The 19,847-nt window shown below is 47.5% G+C and overlaps 1 protein-coding gene across 3 annotated transcripts in view; it reads left to right on the top strand.

Moving 5' to 3' along the window:
• MEIOC (meiosis specific with coiled-coil domain) overlaps positions 1-19,847 on the top strand; it is a 1,190,863-nt gene that overhangs the window by 235,434 nt on the left and 935,582 nt on the right. The window lies entirely within an intron of this gene.

Here is a 19,847-nt window from a genome sequence, read left to right as displayed (position 1 = left end):
TTTCCGCGCACCATTAGGTTAGAGGTCCCGGCTCCTTAGGTAGCCCCCTCCTATGTGTCCGCCCATTCATGACATATTCTGTTACGTTTGCATCACATGTCTGTGTAAACTCCCAGTTACACCCACTTTTGCTGTTATCTCTCGCGACTGTTACACGTCACGCCTTCTATTCCACCCACTGTTACGCCTACTGCAATGTAATGCTATGTGTTTGCGCTATGTATATATATATCAATGTTATGTTATTGAATGTTAGCGCGCTCATCCCAGACCAAGCCCCAGCAGCTGCTGGGCATCTTTTTCCCCTACTGGGTCCCAGTTGTCCTGCTGGGCCCTGTCGTTCTGCTCATCCTATGCAGGTTGTCCTGATCCTGTCCTTATGCTGTAATAAACCTGCAGAAACTCCTACTACCTCGAATCTTGACTCTTATTTATTGAGCTATCTGTTATTCATTCATTCATGCTATCAAAAATAGGGTATTATTTATTTATTTACCACATAATGGCGCCCGAACAGGGACTTGCCCTTTCCCCACGCGTCGGTGAAGCCACGCCGACCCCCTGACCCCCTGCAGTCGTGACGGAACTCTTCTGGCCAAGTGCAGATATTTCTGCTTCAAGTATCCCTCAGGCCCACGGAGGAGACGGAGGAGGCGGTCCAGCATCCGAACGAGACGGTGGAGGAACGCGGCGAGTCCCGACCAGAGCCCAAGCCGAGAGTCCAAGGTCCGAGGTATCCGGAGGTCCACCCGTAACTGAAGTCCGAAGTCCGAAGTTCGTCGTCGTAGTCCAGTCCCGTCCGAGGCCTTCCGTTCCGTGCTGCCCGGTGAGTACCATTGCTGGGGTAGTGTCTAGACAGGGTCAGTCTAAATTGACTCTGGTCCGTGGGTTGGTGGTACCCAAGCCCGCAAACGAAGTGTTCACCTAGGTGGATACGGGTCTTGATGTGTTCCTTTATGGGACCGGTATGTTCCGTACTGTTACAGCAGTGCATCCAGTAACTCTAGTCTGTTCCGTTCTCGAGAATTCTGTTCTGTTTCTGTTTTCAGTATTTTTCAGGTAGTATTCTGTTCGAACTGTTATTTATGATGTTGTTTAATGTATTTTCAATGTCGTGGTATGCCTGAATTGTTTTCCCAAATTGTTATTGTTTTTCGTGTATTGTATTGTGTTCCGATTTAAGTTTAGAATGCCGCTCTTTTCAAAGTTACGTCAGTTAAAAACTAGAAAGGGTCTGCTGGAAGCAGCAGTTCCTGTTCCGCCAAGGGACAGTCCAGGTCACTTTATGTATCAGAAACATGGCATAAGCGCCATATTGTATCTAGATTTATGGGTAGAGTATACCAAACAGTTAGAAGAAAAGTATAGATGGCCCGTATCGGGTACATGGGATGCCGAATGTATCATGCGAGTAGAAGAAGCATTATGGAAAAAGAAAGCCAGACAGTCACAGAAAGATGCCATCGAGTTATGGCGTAAGGAAGCGCATAGAAGAACGGAAAAGGAAGTCAGAAAGTCAGAGTTAAGTAGAGAATCCCAAGAACGAGCCCAAGAAAGAGAATTAATCGAGATAGGTGAACAAGTCAAAGCCGAACAGTCAGACAGACAGAGGCATGCCCTTATTAAGGGTATGTATCCTCTTCTTGCCGAAGGTGTGCCAAAAGCGACCCCGGAGGCATCCAGTAATTTCCCGCCACCATTAGTTCCGACCAAGCTACGTCACAAACCGACCGCAGCTGATATTTTCATTTCGTCCTATTTGGATGACACAGTCCCAGAATATGCAAATCCAGTTCGCGCTCCACCTGTCCCTGTAAATCAGGCACTTCCCGCTCTTCCAGGCACCGGAGTACCTGTTACGGTACCCCCGGGTTAGCCCGCCATACAAGTTCAGCCCACGTTACAATTACCGACCCTGCAAGCACGAAGAATGTCAGTTGACGATTCTAGTCTAGGGGCCGCAGGAGGAGGTCCTCCTCAAACCCCGCCGCCACACAAGCGTTTATCAGCACTCGAATTACATGCTCAAGCATCACAGCGTACTCCCAAGAGTAATAAGTCTGTCGCAGAAATCAGGCAAGCCCTTAACGAATGTAGTTATGATCCAGTTCCAGGCGAAAATACTATGGTTTTATATTCCTTGCGTGTAAGAAGAGTGACCGAGTATCTAGTCACCTTGCCGAATATGAAAGAAGATCTAGACAGAATATATCGTTTCATCCGTACAGGGGATGATCCAGAAAGTATTGGCGAGATTATGTCCCAAAGGAAAGCCGAGATTCAGCTCATGATATTAAAGTTCCTGATCAATTGTCTAATAAGAGAACAAGATTACCCGACTAAAGATCCCGCCGACATGAGAATCCTAACAAGGTGGAGTGATAATATAGCCGAGGGTAAGCACAAGACCATTAGTGCCATGGAAAGTATGTACAAGAAAATTCGTAAAGAAATAATAAAGTTACACGAACAGCGTAAAGCAGCACAAGTAAGCGAGAAAGAAAGTGCCTCTGATCCTGAAGAGGAAGACGAGAATCCCGTCAGAATAGCGTATGTAGGAAAATCCAGATTTCCAGATCGCCATTTACGTCCAAAACCTAAGTCTATTTTTCATCATCCAGCACGAGAGCCGCGCTCTCTAGAACAAGTATTTCAAGCTACCGATCACATTCTGAAATCACGAGTCGGTTATAGCGAACTAAGTACTATGCACGAACAAGAACTAGCCCGATCAGCAGTCCGATGGATTACTGATTCTACCACTTTTCCAGACGAAATAGTGGCACAAATGTTTCTGAAACTGCCCCCAGCCGAGCAACGACTGGTGGGTATGTATATGATCCAGCACCTCATTACTCTGTATGAGGGTCAACATTCTGATCCAGGCCCGTTACACGATATCCTGAACGAGTTACTCCAGTACAGATGGAGAGGTCTAGGTACCGATTTAATTAGTGTCATTCTAGAACAGCGCCACAAGTATAGAACGTTTTTGAACCCGCATTTTGTTCATGTTTCACCCCCAGAAAGTAAACCATTCTACATAGACAGACAGAATCCGTTACGAGAAGTCCACCCAGTCCGAGGGACGGGTGGCGACATGCAACGAGTGTTTGTATACACTCCGATATCAAAGATGGAACTCCTCGAGATGAAGAAATTAATTCCCTGTCATGACAAAGATCCAGCAGGGTTCCATCGAGAATTAAAAGACATGCTCCGTATGGGAGAATACACCTACCCAGATATCATTAAAATGTTAAAGGTTCTGCTACCCGCAGGGGTGTATGAAAAGTTAAAGGAAAAAGAATGGGAGGTGGGAGAGAAAAAGATCGATTGGACAGCTCTAGAAGCTGAAGACAAGGCACGAGTACCAGGTACCGGTCTTGGAGATAAATGTAAAGAATTACCAGAATTATTGATTCAAGTTTTACCCAGATTATTGACAACTAGGAAAGAAGACTGGGATGCAATCTCAGCCTGCAAACAGAAACAAGAAGAAGATATTAGTGATTTTTATTCTAGATTCGAGAAATGTTTCAGTATTAACAGTGGTCTCAAGACAAGTAGTGAGTCATACCCTCATCTTTTCGTTACCAAATTGGTCGAGAATTCAAGTCCACAGATTAAAAATCGAGTTTTGAAAGTCGAAAGCACCTGGCAAGCAAATACTCCGTCCCAGATGCTCCAGATGCTCCAGTACCACCAGAATAGAATCAGAGAAGAGCAAGAACACGAGAGAAAACGTATGAAAGACACGAAAATGAAAGTGCTAGTTGCACAATCTATTCCCCAAGACAGTCAGAAGAGGGGTCCGAATCAAGCCAGTCATCCTGCAGCTCCCGTTAAAGGGAACTGCAATTATTGTAAACAGCCAGGTCATTTTATAAACGAGTGTGCAGTTCTGAAGCACAACATAGCTACTGGTAAGACTAAAGAAAGACCACGTCCGCCTAGACTAGAACAAGTTTCACAGGCTCCTCAGTCACAGAATGCACCACAGACAGTTACAGTACCGCAGCCTATTGCTGCAACACAGCACGTTACATCGCAGATGTACCAGTATGCACAGTCTGAGTATCCAGAGTACCAGTCATATTCATGAAACAGCCTAGAGAGGGAGGTAGGCTTGCCTCTCATCGAGATACCTGTAGACCAAGAAGGTCCCTATGTTCATAGTCAAGTATTAGGGAAAGACAGAAAATTTCTGATCGATACAGGGGCAAGTAGGACCACAATTAGTCATGCCGAAGTTCCAGGGGCTCCGCTCTCAGGCTCAAGAAATGTTTCCCTTGGATTTTCAGGAAAACCCATAGTTAATGAAATATCTCAGCCAGTTACTCTAGAAGTAGGTCCATTGTCCCGTACTACTGATCTGTTACTTACTAAGTCATGTCCAGAAAATCTATTGGGTATTAAGACATTGAAAGAATTAGGTGCAATTATTTGTTGTTCCCCAGAGGGAATACGTCTGTTCCTACGTGACTTTAAGGGTCACTATGTATTACGAGATTTTGATTCAAGATTGTCTAATGTTCCGCAGCAGTTATGGGCGCGAGGTCCAACTGATGTAGGTTACATGCAAATCACACCCTATCGTGTGACTCTCAAACCAGGTGTAGTGTTACCCCGAATCAGACAGTACAGATTGCCACCTGAGGCTGTAGCAGCCTTATCCAAAATTATTGACGAGCTCATGGCTCAAGGGGTAGTTGTAGAAACTGACTCCAATGTATGCAATTCTCCGATCATTCCAGTCATGAAACGTACTGATCCGAATGCACCCCCAGTATATCGATTAGTGATTGATTTACGAGAGCTTAACAAATGTATTATTCCTCAGTACCCAGTTGTTCCAGACATTTCTTCTCTGTTAACTGCCATTGATTCCGAAGCCATGTTTTTCACTGTTATTGACCTCAAGAATGCATTTTTTAGTGTTCCAATTCATCCAGACAGCCAGTTTCTTTTCGGATTTTGTTTAAATGGAAGGAGCTATATGTTTACACGCGCTCCTCAAGGTTTTACAGAAAGCCCTAGTATTTACAGTCAAGCACTCAAGAGACAACTAGACAACATTCACATGCCAACTGACACTGCCCTGCTCCAGTATGTCGATGATCTACTGATCACAGCCCGTTCTGAACGTGCCTGCGAGCGAGCATCACTTACAGTTCTGTATTTTCTAGCCGAGATGGGGCACAAGGTGTCACCTTCGAAGCTTCAATTCTGTGTCCAGCAAGTGGTATACTTAGGACACTTGCTGTCCAAGAGGGGTAGGCAGTTGACACCCGACCGTATCCAGTTAATAGCGAGTCTTCCCCAGCCCAGAACCCAGAAGGAGGTACGTGCTTTTATCGGCCTTACTTCTTATTGTAGACAATGGATTCCCCAGTATGCATTTTTAGCCAAGCCACTGATACAGTTAACGACACAGGAGGCAGCCGTATCGACTGTTCTCCCTTGGACATCTGACCATACACTTAGTTTCAACGAGTTAAAGAAAGCCCTATGTCAAGCTCCAGTTCTAGCTACACCGAACTATAGTAAGTCTTTTACACTTTTCGTTACAGAACGCGAAGGTACAGCATTATCTGTTCTCACACAAGATCAAGCAGGTCAATACAAGCCCTGTGCTTATTTTTCGAGCACATTAGATCCAGTCGCCCAGGCGTTGCCTGCGTGCCTCAAGTCAGTTGCAGCCACAGCACTGGCTATCAGACAAAGTGATTCCATAGTTTTAGGACATTCCCTGACAGTACAAGTTCCACATTCAGTAGAAGTTCTTTTAAACCGAACACAGACTCAGCACTTGACAATTGCACGTTTAACAGGTTATGAATTGACACTGTTCCAGCCACACATAGAAATTAGACGCTGCAACGTCCTGAATCCTGCTACACTGTTACCATCAGTCAATTCAAATCCAGACCCACATGATTGTGTGGAAGTAGTTAACATTACGACAAAGCCCAGACAAGACCTGACAGACATTCCGTTACTAGATCCTGACCTGACACTTTATGTGGATGGTTCATGTATGAGAACTAGTACAGGAGAACTAGTCGCCGCGTATTCAGTGACTACTGACACTGAAGTTATTGAAACACACCGTATTGATACTCTGTCCGCTCAAGCAGCAGAGCTAGTTGCTCTGACACAAGCCTGTATACATGCCAAGAACCTGAAGGTTAATGTTTACACAGATTCACGTTACGCATTCGGAGTTGTACACGACTTCGGAGTGCTCTGGCAGGAGAGAGGTTTTATGACTTCTCATGGAACCAAGATTCAGCATGGTCTCCTTATTCAAGCCCTGTTAGATGCCATACATTTACCGACATCTATTGCTATCATGAAGTGCAAAGCACATACGAAAGTTACAGACATTATTTCCCAAGGTAATGATCTAGCAGACCGCACAGCCAAGCTTACAGCACAGACTCCAGACGTTCCAGTTAATCAGACACATACTCCAGATCTGATTACATGCATGACAGTTAAGGACCCTACACAAGATGTCATAGATATCCAGTTACATGCTACTCCCGATGAAATCAAGAAATGGTCTGTACAAGGAGGGGTCCAGACAGATCAAGGATGGTTAACGAAGGGTAGAGCCACATGGTTTCTCCCCGATTCTATGGTTCAAGTCATTATCAATACCGCACATAGTCCAGCACATTTAGGAGAAAAAGCTATGTTAGACAGTATCCAGAACATTTGGTTCAACAAGCATTTACGAGCTGCAGCCAAGCAGAAAGTCCGTACCTGTATGATATGTTGTCAGTTTAATCCAGGTAAAAGTGTCCCGGTGGAACAAGGTGGTTTCCAGCCCCCTGACCACCCTTTTGAGGTCCTCCAGATGGATTATATTCAGATGGAGCGATGTCGAGGTTTCAAGTATGTCCTTGTAGTAGTATGCGCTTTGTCCAGGTGGACAGAAGCATATCCAGTCCCAGATTACACAGCCGCGACCACTGCCAAACAGTTGGTTCGTGAATTTTTCCCTAGATACGGACTCCCTAGAGTCGTATATTCTGATAACGGTCAGCCATTCTCATCCGAACTCATGAGACACGTTTCCCTGTTGTTAGGGTACCAGTGGAAGTTCCATTGTGTACGCCATCCAGAAGCAGCTGGACTAGTAGAAAGACATAATCAGACTCTGAAAATCCGTATTGCAAAAATCTGTAAAGACAAGGGTGTGGACTGGTTAGTTGCTTTGCCAGTCGCTCTGTTTTACATGCGTATGGTCGCACATTCCAGATCAGGTCTGTCCCCGTATGAGGTCGTATTCGGCCGCCCCCCTAACATGTGGGGTACTCCTAGACCCCGAAGTATTACCGATGTTTCATGTAATATGCTGACAGATTACCTAGCTTCCTTGATGTCTGCCCTCAACTCATGTCGTTCACAGGTTGCCGCCGCATTTCCAGACAATACCGAGGTGGCACCGCACGAGATCGTTCCAGGGTCGTTGGTGATGATCCGCAACTTTGACAGATCAAGTCCGCTGGAACCACGTTGGAAAGAGCCACGTCAAGTCCTCTTGACCACCCGAACTGCCGTCAAGTTAGAAGGCAGGAAGGGGTGGGTCCACCTTTCTCATGTAAAACTTTTTAAAGGACCAAAGCCAGTCGTCAAAGACATTGCCAAGAACATTTTCCAGGATTCGAAGGATTGCCAGAACATTGTTTTAAAGGACTGTCCCGCACCAGACTTTGTTACAACCCCTCCCTTGTTAGAGAAAACTCCGCAACAGGAGTATAAGTTAAAGCTCAGGTCTAATAAGTCAGCCAGTTTGATTGTATAAGTCCTCCCCTAGGTGAAACGGTTAGACTGTTTCTGACATGTATAAAATAGACCCCCATAGTGAGAGAGTCAGTCGCAGTTCACTACAATGCATCGTTTTTCTGAGTTTCATATTATTTCTCAGCCTAATGATTTCCTGCACCAGCTACGCATTTTTTCTGTATTTACCAGTTCCTCATGTAAATATGTCTGCTAATGCTACAGTAGAGCACACGTTTAGTGATCTGCCTCCTCACGAATATGCATACCGCCTTGCCATGCGTAATAACACATTCATCCGTATGTTACATTATTCACACCAGACCAGCAATGCCACTAATTGTTGGGTGTGTGGTCGACTCCCCCCTTTCCAGACATCGAAGGGAGTTCTGCCACTCTTTCCTTATCCATTCTCACACAATGGTTCGTGTGGAGCATGGTCCACGTTAACGTCATCCTCAACAGATATGTCTTTTCTTAACAGTACATGTTTTCCAGACAAGCAAGGTTTCCCCCACAGGACAGGTTTAGATTTAGAAAATGAGGTATATAATTTAGGAAATTATTCGTCGAATTTCATGGTTCTGAATGTTCAGTCTGATACTACTCCAGACTTACCTGCTATTTCAGTACTACCAGTCAAAGGCGAATTATGTATCCGTAGTTATGGTTCTGTACATATAGGTCATAGTGAATGTGCTACTGTTGTCAAGTATGGTGACAGTGGGAAATCTATTTTCAAAGCTTCACGTCATTCTTATTTTGTTTGTGGTCAAACTGCATATGTCCGTCTGCCCCTCGATTGGGAGGGAACCTGTTACATTGCCTTCCTACTGCCACCTGTTTTTCTAGCCCCACCTGATTATCATAGGAATTCTTTCTTAGTACACACTAGACCTAGAAGGGAGTCCCCAATTGTCGATCAAACTGAAACTACTCTAGAACAGTATACAGATTTCAATAAAGGTTTCTTTTTCTTTATAGGACCTGTCCAGAATAGTAAACTAATCCGTAGGTTAACAAGAACCCTTGAAGCTGTAGTAAATGAGACTGCCTCTGCTCTAGGTAACCTAACCGAAGAACAATCTGCTATGAGATTTGTCGTTTTGCAAAATCGTCTCGTCCTTGACGTCATACTGGCCGATAGGGGCGGGGCCTGTAGAATTCTCGGATCTAGTTGTTGCATTTTCATTCCAAATAACGCGCCGTCTGTTTATTCAGCTATAACCAGACTTCATAAAATTGCCCATCTGATACACCAAGATCCAGGTACCTGGACATGGTCCGGTTGGTTCTGGAATGTAATTTCCGCATGGGGATGGAAAGTCCTGTCCTTCCTAGGTATTGCAGTAGCGATCATATTTAGCTGCTGCCTCTGTATACAATGTGGCCCTGCGATTTGCAGCATGTGTGCTACCTCTTGTATTCCTAGTCCCAAGCCCCGTTCTAAATCCCGTTCCAAGACAATTCGAGACGAGCAAATGGTACTGTATGAAATGATAGACGGTATCATGAATATTGATGTTTCCTGATGTAAACGTAGTGACAAGGAGGGAATGTGGAAAAGTAAATTTTGCCATGTTCTGTGTCCCTACGCCTCATCCATCATATGTTATGTATGCATGACCAATATGCATATGTTATTCCCCATTTCTGATTAAAGACGCAATTACAGTTGTGTCCACCTCTGGTATGCTATTTTCCAGTCCTCGTGAATACTACGAATATCAGGCCTATGTAAGTAATGTTGCCACGTTTTCTCAGTGTGCACGTTATTCAATTATAAAGTCCCCGTTTCTAGGCCTCAAAAGGGCCCGGACCACAGATTCAGCTCCTGTCTCCTGAAAGCCTCGCTGAGGAGCGATACAGCCCCCACCTGTATCCTCGACCTTTCACTTACTTCCTGCCTAGCAGTGCCCGGTGCAGCCCGGCTCTGCCTCTGAGTCTGCCAAAAGTATGTTATAGTTCCTGCTATCAGTTCAGTCCTCCTCTTCTGCATTCCTAAGCTACTGAACTGCATCAATAGTTTCCGTCATTGTCTAGCCTTCTCGGCTCCACGTTAGAGAAATACTGTATTTAATGGTCATTTAATATTCTTCACGTACTACATGTAGAATAATGCATGGTCCAGTCTTAGAATCAGGTTAGCTTTTCCCCTCATGACTTCTAGTTTATATCAACATGTTCCCTAAACATTAGATACCAGATAGGATTAGGTACATGTCGCTCCGACCCTCCAGACTCTAGTCTCTGCTCCTAGCACAGAGTTCGTAGCCCCCAGCTTCTCCTAGTAACACGTCATTGCTAGTTTCCGCGCACCATTAGGTTAGAGGTCCCGGCTCCTTAGGTAGCCCCCTCCTATGTGTCCGCCCATTCATGACATATTCTGTTACGTTTGCATCACATGTCTATGTAAACTCCCAGTTACACCCACTTTTGCTGTTATCTCTCGCGACTGTTACACGTCACGCCTTCTATTCCACCCACTGTTACGCCTACTGCAATGTAATGCTATGTGTTTGCGCTATGTATATATATATCAATGTTATGTTATTGAATGTTAGCGCGCTCATCCCAGACCAAGCCCCAGCAGCTGCTGGGCATCTTTTTCCCCTACTGGGTCCCAGTTGTCCTGCTGGGCCCTGTCGTTCTGCTCATCCTATGCAGGTTGTCCTGATCCTGTCCTTATGCTGTAATAAACCTGCAGAAACTCCTACTACCTCGAATCTTGACTCTTATTTATTGAGCTATCTGTTATTCATTCATTCATGCTATCAAAAATAGGGTATTATTTATTTATTTACCACAACCTCGTCGACGGCCTCGTCGACGACTCTCACACCGTCGACGCCTTCGTCGTCGACGGCCAAAGCTCCACTCTCGTCGACGAATAAAGCCCCGCTTCCGTCGACGGGCCCGTCGACGGACCAGGAATCCTCGTCGACGAAGAAAATTCCGTCCAAGTCGACGCCGATGGCCTCTTTGTCGACAATGCACCCGCCTCAGGGTGTTGCTGACGGTGCCGCATTTACGCCAATGGGCTCGTTGGCGTCGCACCAACCTCTACCAAAAACGGCTTCCATCTACACAGTGGTTACTGCTTCTTCTTTGCGGACCATACCACTCATCCAACTGAGTCCTGTGAGGAGTGGCGCTCGTCTTTCAGACAAATTATTCCAGTCTGGTGAGGAAGAATCCGGAAACGATTCGGAAGTGGAAGGATTATTTACACAGGCAACAAGTCCTTCGGATTTGAACATTAAGTGCCAGGAATATAGTGACGAGGGTGACGTGGTGGACAATGTCGAAGATTGGACTGACTTGTTTCCTGTTGATACGTCCGAACCGGTGCCTTCAGAGCCTATTACCCAGATACCTCTGTCCTTGGTGATGAACCTTCAGCACATGCTGGATGATTATAACCGCAGGTTTCCTTCTTCTACTCCTGCTTCTCCAGCACCACTGCCTCCTCCGCAGCCTCAACCGCAACTTCCTCAGGCACCTACACCAGTTTCACCGGCTTCACCGGATGGTGCTCGCCCTGACACTGGCGACGAGGATCCGGATCCTCACAACACAGATGACGACGACTATGACGCCGACATGGCTGAGTGGGACAATTATAGGGCTCAAACACCTTCCACTCCGCCCCCCCGCCTCTACATTCGCCCCCAGTGGACATGGCACATTTCAACAATTTGATGATCCGGGCTACAAAACGGTTTCATCTCAAAGTCGAACAACAACAGCATGAAAGTGACTGCTTTCTATATGACTTTAAAGACATCTCACAAAGGCAATCCCACACTATACCAATCGTGGAATATATTTGGAAGGAAGGCCTTAAATTGATGGAACGTCCCAATTCTGTTCCTGCGGTCTTACCCAGATTAGACAGGAAATACAAAGCACCGGCGTCTTCTCCGGCCTGCTTGGTGTCTCAACCGAAGGCAGATTCGGTAATTACTCAGGCTGCACAAAAAAGATCGCGCAATCCTGCAACGCCACTCACGTCTCCTCCTGATCATGAAGGCCGCAAATTGGATTCCATAGGAAAGAAATTCACGACCATGGCGGCTACTACAGTGAGGGCGGCAAACACTCTGGCTATACTGGGCCGTTATGACCGCCAGATGTGGTCCGAGATTGCTGCATTGATTCCTCAGCTGCCTGAGGCAATCCGGACAGAAGCACAGGCGATTATTCACGAGGGGGAGTTGATTTCTTCCGAAATCATTGATTGTGCACTCGATATTTCCTCCACGGGATTTCAACAATTGGCGGGGGCTGCAGTTTTGAGGCGTCAAGGCTGGCTGCGCTCTACCACTTTCCGTCCTGAAGTACAGGCAAGAGTCCTAGATTTGCCGTATGACGGAGAATTATTGTTTGGCAAACATGTGGATGATGCCCTTGAGGCGATAAAAAAGGACACTGACACTGCGAAATCCTTGGCGAGCCTACAATACAAGAAACGGCCTTTTCGGGGTGCACGGGGTAGAGGCGGAGGCTCCTCTACTTTTCGTGGCTCAAGTCAATATCGTTCATTCAACACCTACAACGATAACAGACAGCGGGGTGCCTATCAATCTCAAACTCGACAATCCACCTCCAGGCCTTACCAAAGGAAATCCACTTATAGAGGTGGATCAAACACCAAAAAACAGTGACTGCCTCAGACCCTTCCTTTTGCCGACCGTACATCTTGGAGGTCGCATCTCGAAATACTTTTACAAATGGTCTACAATCACCTCCGACCAATGGGTCCTGGACGTTATATCCAAAGGACATACCCTGGAATTCACAAAATTTCCACCCACTCATCCACCTTCGGGGCCACCACCCCCTCATTTCAAGGACCTTCTGGCCCAGGTGAACTTAATGATCAAAAAAGGAGCCATCGAACTAGTGCCGCAAGGTCAACGCGGCAAGGGGTTCTATTCCCGCTTTTTCTTAGTCAAGAAGAAGTCGGGGGAATGGCGTCCAATATTGGATCTACGAGCTCTAAACAAATTTCTAATTTCAAAAACTTTTCAGATGTTAACTCTGATCCAAATTCTGAATTTTCTCATTTCAAGCGAGTTCTATTCCACAATCGACCTTCAGGACGCTTACTTCCATGTGCCAATCCACCCCAGACACAGGAAGTATCTCCGCTTCACGGTCGGGCAGCTACACTTCCAATTCAAAGTCCTGCCATTCGGCCTCCGCTCAGCACCAAGGGTTTTTACCAAGATCTTGGCCCCCGTAGCTGCCTTCCTACGTCTCCAAGGTATCCAATTTTACCCATACCTGGACGACTGCCTCATCAAGGCAAGCACTTTTCACCAGACGGAGCAGCACACTCAAGTTTGCGTCTCCCTTTTCCACGCCTTGGGGCTTTCAATCAATTGCCAGAAGTCACACTTTCAACCATCGCAACGGAGAAATTTTCTCGGAGCCTTGCTAGATTCTCGGCAGGGAAAAGTGTTCGTTTCCCAGGAAAGACAGGACCGCATGTTAATGATGGTGCGCTCCCTCCAATCAAAACTGTCCGTTTCTGTCCGAATGTTCAAATCATTCCTTGGCATGGCCTCCTCGTGCATCCACCTCATTCCAAATTGCAGATTGCACATGAGGACTCTCCAGGAGGAACTGGACAGGCAGTGGAAACAGGTGTCGGGGTCCTTCGAGGACAAGGTCCTTTTAACACCTCGCATACAGAAAGCGCTGGAGTGGTGGGCTCACCCTCCACACATCTGCGGGCCGTTCATTCCAGGACGAACCCCCAACTCTGACGCTTACGACAGACGCGTCTCTCGAAGGCTGGGGAGCGCATCTCGACGGCATGTCTGTGAAAGGGAAGTGGACGGCAATACAACGAACTTGGCACATCAATCGTCTGGAACTCTTGGCGATTTTCTTAGCCCTCAAATCTTTCCAGAGGTTAGTGCGGGGACACACTTTGCTGGTGAGGACGGACAACACCACCAGCATGCACTACCTCAACAAGCAGGGCGGCACGAGGTCTCTTCCACTTTCTCAACTAGCACAAGAAATATGGGATTGGGCGATTCAACGTCAAATTCATCTCCCAGCCATTCACGTGCCAGGTGTGGCCAATGTTCTGGCGGATTCTCTCAGCCGAGCATCATCAGACAATCACGAGTGGGAACTCAATCAGCCCACGGTCGAGTACATCTTCCGGCGGTGGGGCCAGCCACGGATGGATCTTTTCGCGACTGCTGTCAACAAGAAATGCCCACGCTTTGCAAGTCGGCATCCCCACAGAGAGTCGAGCGGGAATGCATTTTCGATCGATTGGTCGAACGATTTCATCTATGCTTTCCCTCCACTTCCTCTGATCCCTCGATTGTTACACAGGATGAGGTTCCAACCTTGTCGCATCATCCTGATCGCACCCAAGTGGCCGAGACGTCCATGGTTCACGGACCTGCTCCTCTTCTCGCAGTCCGATCCGTTGCCACTCCATCCTCTGCCGCACCTCCTCACGATGCAGCAGGGACTAATTTGTCATCCGGATCCAGCATACCTTCAACTCCATGCCTGGAACCTGAGTACAATGAATTTGCACGTTTAACTATTGACAAGGACTGCAGGGAGGTGTTAGCGCGGGCTCGCGCACCCTCCACCATAAAAACGTACCAACTCAAGTGGAAACGTTTCTGTGTCTGGTGCCGCACCAAGGATTTGGATCCAATGACTGCAAAACCTGAACAAATTTTACCTTTCTTTTTATCCCTGGCAAAATCAGGTCTGTCCCACTCAACTCTTAAAGTGTTTCTGGCGGCGATTTCCCGTTTCCGCCATGATGGTTCCACATCTTTATGTTCTTCAAGGATCATTAAACAATTTTACAAGGGCCTTTTTAGGATGTTTCCACCTATCCGTCGCCCTCCGCCTGCCTGGCGCTTGAATTTGGTCTTGTCTCAACTACTTCTACCACCATTTGAACCTATTCACTCGGCAACTCTTAAATTTCTCACGTGGAAAGTTGCTCTCTTACTCGCCTTAACGTCCTCAAGACGTGTCAGTGACATCCAGGCGTTTACCATACAGCCTCCTTTCCTAAAATTCTCCAACGAGACCGTGACATTACGAACTAATCCTAAGTTCATCCCGAAGGTTCCCAGTGACTTTCATCTCAACGAACCTGTAATTCTGAAGACTTTCTTTCCTGCTCCGCAAACTCCAGCTGAGCGGTCATTGCATTCATTAGATTTGAAACGTTGTCTCAAATTCTACATTCAACGAACTGCACCTATCAGAAAATCGGATCAATTGTTTGTGGCATATGGTCCAACTTGCAAAGGACAACCTGTTACCAAGCAGACTATAACCAGGTGGATCTCCTCTACCATATCCTTCTGCCACCAACGGGCTGGAAAGCCCCTTCCTGCTCCTGTTCGAGCTCATTCAACTAGAGCAGTGTCTACTTCGGCTGCCCTTTTTGCGGGGGTACCCTTACCCCAGATCTGCAGAGCTGCTACTTGGTCGAGCAGCCATACTTTTACTAAGCACTACTGCCTGCAATCAACAGACGCCGCGGATGCGGCAGTGGGTCAAGCGGTGCTGCGGAATCTTTTCCAGTAAAGGTGAGCCTCTGTTGCTACCCGCCTCCAGTCATAAAGGTTTTTTCATAATTATGTTTTGGTATTTAGTGCATATTACCATATATATATATTTACCTTCTTTGCTTGATGTATTACCTTTATGACTCCTGTGATGTTTTTACTGCTTTCTACTCTATTCAAGCATGTGAATCTATGAAAGACACCCCTAATACTGGAGAAGAACTATAGTTACTTACCTGTAAACTGTGGTTCTCCAGTATTGGTGTCTTTCATAGATTCACATGCGACCCTCCCATCCTCCCCTCAGAGGCTCTCTTTCTCCTCAGGCACTTTTACTTACTCTGTGCTACGAAAATCTGAGGACTTGGGCTTCTGAGGAGAAGGTTCTAGAGGAGGCTACAGCCTGATTGGCTGGAATGTGATCCAACACATAATGACTCAGATATGCTACTAAAGTGAGTTCTCCCTTAGGCTTTTCAATGGGCCTATTATGTTCTATGGTACTTTTAGAATTTACAGTTTACTGCACTATATGTATGTATATTTTTATTAGTTATATTTTTCATGTATACATGCATATATGACTGCTATTTTATGTACCGTGGGACTCCCACTTCGACGACGGGGGATATTCAAGCATGTGAATCTATGAAAGACACCAATACTGGAGAACCATAGTTTACAGGTAAGTAACTATAGTTCTTATCCAGTATTGATGTCTTTCATAGATTCACATTCAACCCTCCCGCCTCCCCTGGAAGGTCTCGCCTCTCTCTCTCTCTAACATATATGACGCCTACCTAGCTTGGTGCGTACGAAAATCTGAGAGACGGAGGCTCCTGACAGGAAGGTTCTAGAGGGAGGTGGTAGCTGATTGGCTACCTTCTGGAATTTGGTCCTTTTTACAAAAGGACATAGATAGGCTACTAAGGCAAGGCCCTTAGGCCTACTTTTCTCTATGTATGTCTATAGGACATTACTTTTCTATGTACCGGGGACTCCCATCTCGACGACTGGGAATGATTCAGGCATGTGAATCTATGAAAGATACCAATACTGGATAACTGCAGTTACAGGTAAGTAACGCATTTCATATGGATGATGTAATGTCTTAAGTGCATGTCAAGTCAAGTCAAGTCAAATAATTTATATAGCGCACTACATACCCAGAGGGTCTCATGGCGCTTGATGGGGTGGGGAATTACTTGTCGAATATCCAGGTTTTCAGTTGCTTTCTGAATGCTAGATGGTTATGAGTGAGGCGAAGGTGAGTGGGAAGTGAGTTCCAGGTTTTAGCTGCCAGGTAGGAGAAGGATCTTCCTCCCATATTAGTCTTGTTGATGCGAGGTACAGTGGCAAGGGCTTGGTTGGAGGAGCGTAGCTGGCGGGGGGGGGGGGGGGGTGTAGAAGGAAAGTCGAGTGTTGAGGCATTCGGGTCCAAGTTGGTAAAGTGCTTTGTGTGCGTGGGTTAGGAGGCGGAATGTTATCCTCTTATTGACGGGGAGCCAGTGGAGGTCTTTCAGGTGACCAGATATGTGGTCGTTACGCGGGATGTCTAGTATGAGTCTGGCTGATGCGTTCTGGATGCGTTGGAGTTTTTTCTGAAGTTTTGCGGTGGTGCCGGCGTACAGGGTGTTCCCGTAGTCTAGGCGACTCGTGACCAGTGCGTGGGTGACCGTTTTTCTGGTTTCGGTGGGGATCCAGCAAAATGTTTTTTTGAGCATGCGAAGAATGTTGAAGCAAGATGATGAAACGGCGTTGACTTGTCTGTTCATCGAGAGAGAGGAGTCCAGGATGACGCCTAGGTTCCGTGCGTGGTCCGTCGGGATGGGTGCTTTTCCAAGGGCCTCTGGCCACCAAGAGTCGTCCCAGGCGGAGGGAGAGGTACCTAGGATAAGGACTTCTGTTTTGTCTGAGTTCAGTTTCAGACGGCTGTGCTTCATCCACTCGGCAACTTCTTTCATTCCTTCATGTAGGTTGGTTTTGGCGGTGGTCGGGTCTTTGGTGAGTGAGAGGATCAGTTGAGTGTCATCAGCGTAGGAGATGATGTTGAGGTTGTGTTGGCGTGCGATGGTCGCGAGGGGGCTCATGTATACGTTGAAGAGGGTGGGGCTGAGTGAGGATCCTTGTGGAACTCCGCAAGTGACTTCAGTGGCCTCTGACTTGAATGGTGGGAGGCGGACTCTCTGAGTTCTTCCGGCAAGGAACGAGGAGATCCATTCCAGTGCTTTTCCTTGGATTCCGATGTTTCTGAGGCGTTGTAGGAGGGTGCTATGACAGACTGTGTCGAAGGCTGCGGAGAGGTCAAGGAGGATGAGGGCGACTGTGTCTCCATTGTCCAGTAGAGTACGAATGTCGTCTGTTGCTGCGATGAGGGCGGTCTCAGTGCTGTTTGGCTCGGAAGCCGGACTGTGAGGAGTCGAGGGATTTGTTTGTTTCGAGGAAGGGGACGAGCTGGTTGTTGACAGCTTTCTCGATGACTTTGGCCGGGAAAGGTAGGAGCGAGATGGGGCGGTAGTTTTTGAGTTCGGTGGGGTCGGCTGTGGGTTTTTTCAGGAGGGCGCTGAGTTCGGCGTGCTTCCAGCTTTCCGGGAAGGTGGCGGATTTGAAGGAGCAGTTGATGACGTCTCGGAGGTGAGGTGCTATGATGGAGTCTGCTTTGTTGAAGATGTGGTGAGGGCATGGGTCTGTAGGGGAGCCAGAGTGAATGGTGTTCATCAGGCGGATGGTGTCCTCGGTGGAGATAGGGTTCCAGTCGTTGAGGATGTTCGAGGGGGGTGAGGGTACGGCAGAAAGTTGTGAGGGTTGGTCTCTGGGTTGGTAGTCGAAGCTGTTGTGGATGTCTGCGATTTTGTCGTGGAAGAACGAGGCTAGGGAGTCGCAAAGGGTTTGAGAGGGAGTGATGTCGTTGGAGTTGGCAGGGGGGTTGGTAAATTCTTTGATGATGTTGAATAATTCCTTGCTGTTGTGGGCGTTGTTGTCTAGTCGGTCTTTAAGTGCGGCTTTCTTGGCAGTCCGGATCAGATGGTGTGTGCGGGTGGCGTTTTTGAAGGCGTCCTTGGTGCTGGTGTTCGGGTCTTTTTTCCAGGCCTTCTCGAGGGAGCGACAGAGTTTCTTGGATTTCTTAAGATCATCGTTGAACAAGGGGGCGTTTTTGCGGTCTAGTTCGTTTTGACGTTTTTTCAGAGGTGCTAAGTTGTCGGCGCTATTGGTTAGCCATTGAGTGAAGTTCATGGCTGCTTGGTTGGGGTTCGAAGAGTGGGCAGGGGGGTTTTGAAGAAGCGAGGAGGAGATCTGGTCGATGGTGATTTTGTTCCAGTTTCTTCGTAGAGTGGGTTGAGGATGGTTGTGGGTCGTGGTCTTTTTGAAGACAAAGTGAACGCAGCTGTGGTCCGTCCATTGAAGAACTGTGGTGTGACTGAAGGAGATAGGTTTGCTGGAGGTGAAGATGGGGTCGAGTGTGTGGCCTGCGTGATGAGTGGGGGTGTTAACAAGTTGTTTGAGTCCAAGGTTGGCGAGGTTGTCCAGTAAGGTGGTGGCGTTGCTGTTGTTGCTCTTTTCCAGATGAAAATTGAGGTCTCCCAGTAGAATGTAGTCCTCGGACGGGAGGGCGTGAAGAGTGATAAAGTCAGTGATGTCTTCACTGAATTGTGCACGGGGTCCTGGTGGCCTGTAGAGGAGGGTACCTCTGAGAGTGGTCTTGGGGTCAGTGTGGATCTGGAAGTGAAGGTGTTCGGCGCTGGTGAGGTTGACGTCTGAGCTGGTTGAGATGCGGATGGAATTCTTATGGACAATGGCGATGCCTCCTCCTGTTTGCTTGGTGCGGTCTTTACGAATAATCTTGTATCCCTCCGGGATGGCAATGGTGATGTCTGGGGCTGAGGAGGCGTTCATCCATGTTTCTGTTAGGAAGGCGACGTCCGGAGAGATGGTGTCTAGTAAATTCCAAAGGTCGATGGCGTGTCTGTGGACCGAGCGGGTGTTGAGCAGGATGCATTTTAGGTGGTTGGTGTCAGATCTCTGTTTGGTGTTCGTGGATGTGGAGTTGGTCTTGGTGCCGTCAAATTTGCAGGAGTTACATGTGAAGGGTCCATGGGTGTGTCCAGGGGCGGCTTGGACGCAGGTGGGGAGACGGCCGGGATTAAGGACTAGGAGGGTGGGGGTGTCATATGTAATGCGGGTGGGGAGGGTGGTACGGGGGCCAGGGGGTCTGGCGCTGGGCGCGGGCTTGGCGCGGACGGGCGTAGACGGGCTTACCTTTGGCGCAACTGGGGCGCGAACGCTGCGCGTGGACGCTGCGCGTAAAAGCATCTGTCATATATGGATAGTGGGGGGGAGGGGCGAGGGAGGAGCAGCCGGGAGGCGGGTGCTGGGCTGGTAGGCGTGGCAAAACAACAGCAAAAGCACAAAATGGCAGTGATACAAACAGCGCAGGACGAGCTGGGGCACGGCGCTACAATAAATAAATAATTAAGCAGTGAA

The sequence above is a fragment of the Lissotriton helveticus genome, chromosome 5_1, assembly GCF_964261635.1.
Source record: "Lissotriton helveticus chromosome 5_1, aLisHel1.1, whole genome shotgun sequence".
Lineage (NCBI taxonomy): Eukaryota > Metazoa > Chordata > Amphibia > Caudata > Salamandridae > Lissotriton > Lissotriton helveticus.
Note: the sequence above shows the minus strand (reverse complement) of the source record. Positions and strands in the feature narration are given on the sequence as shown.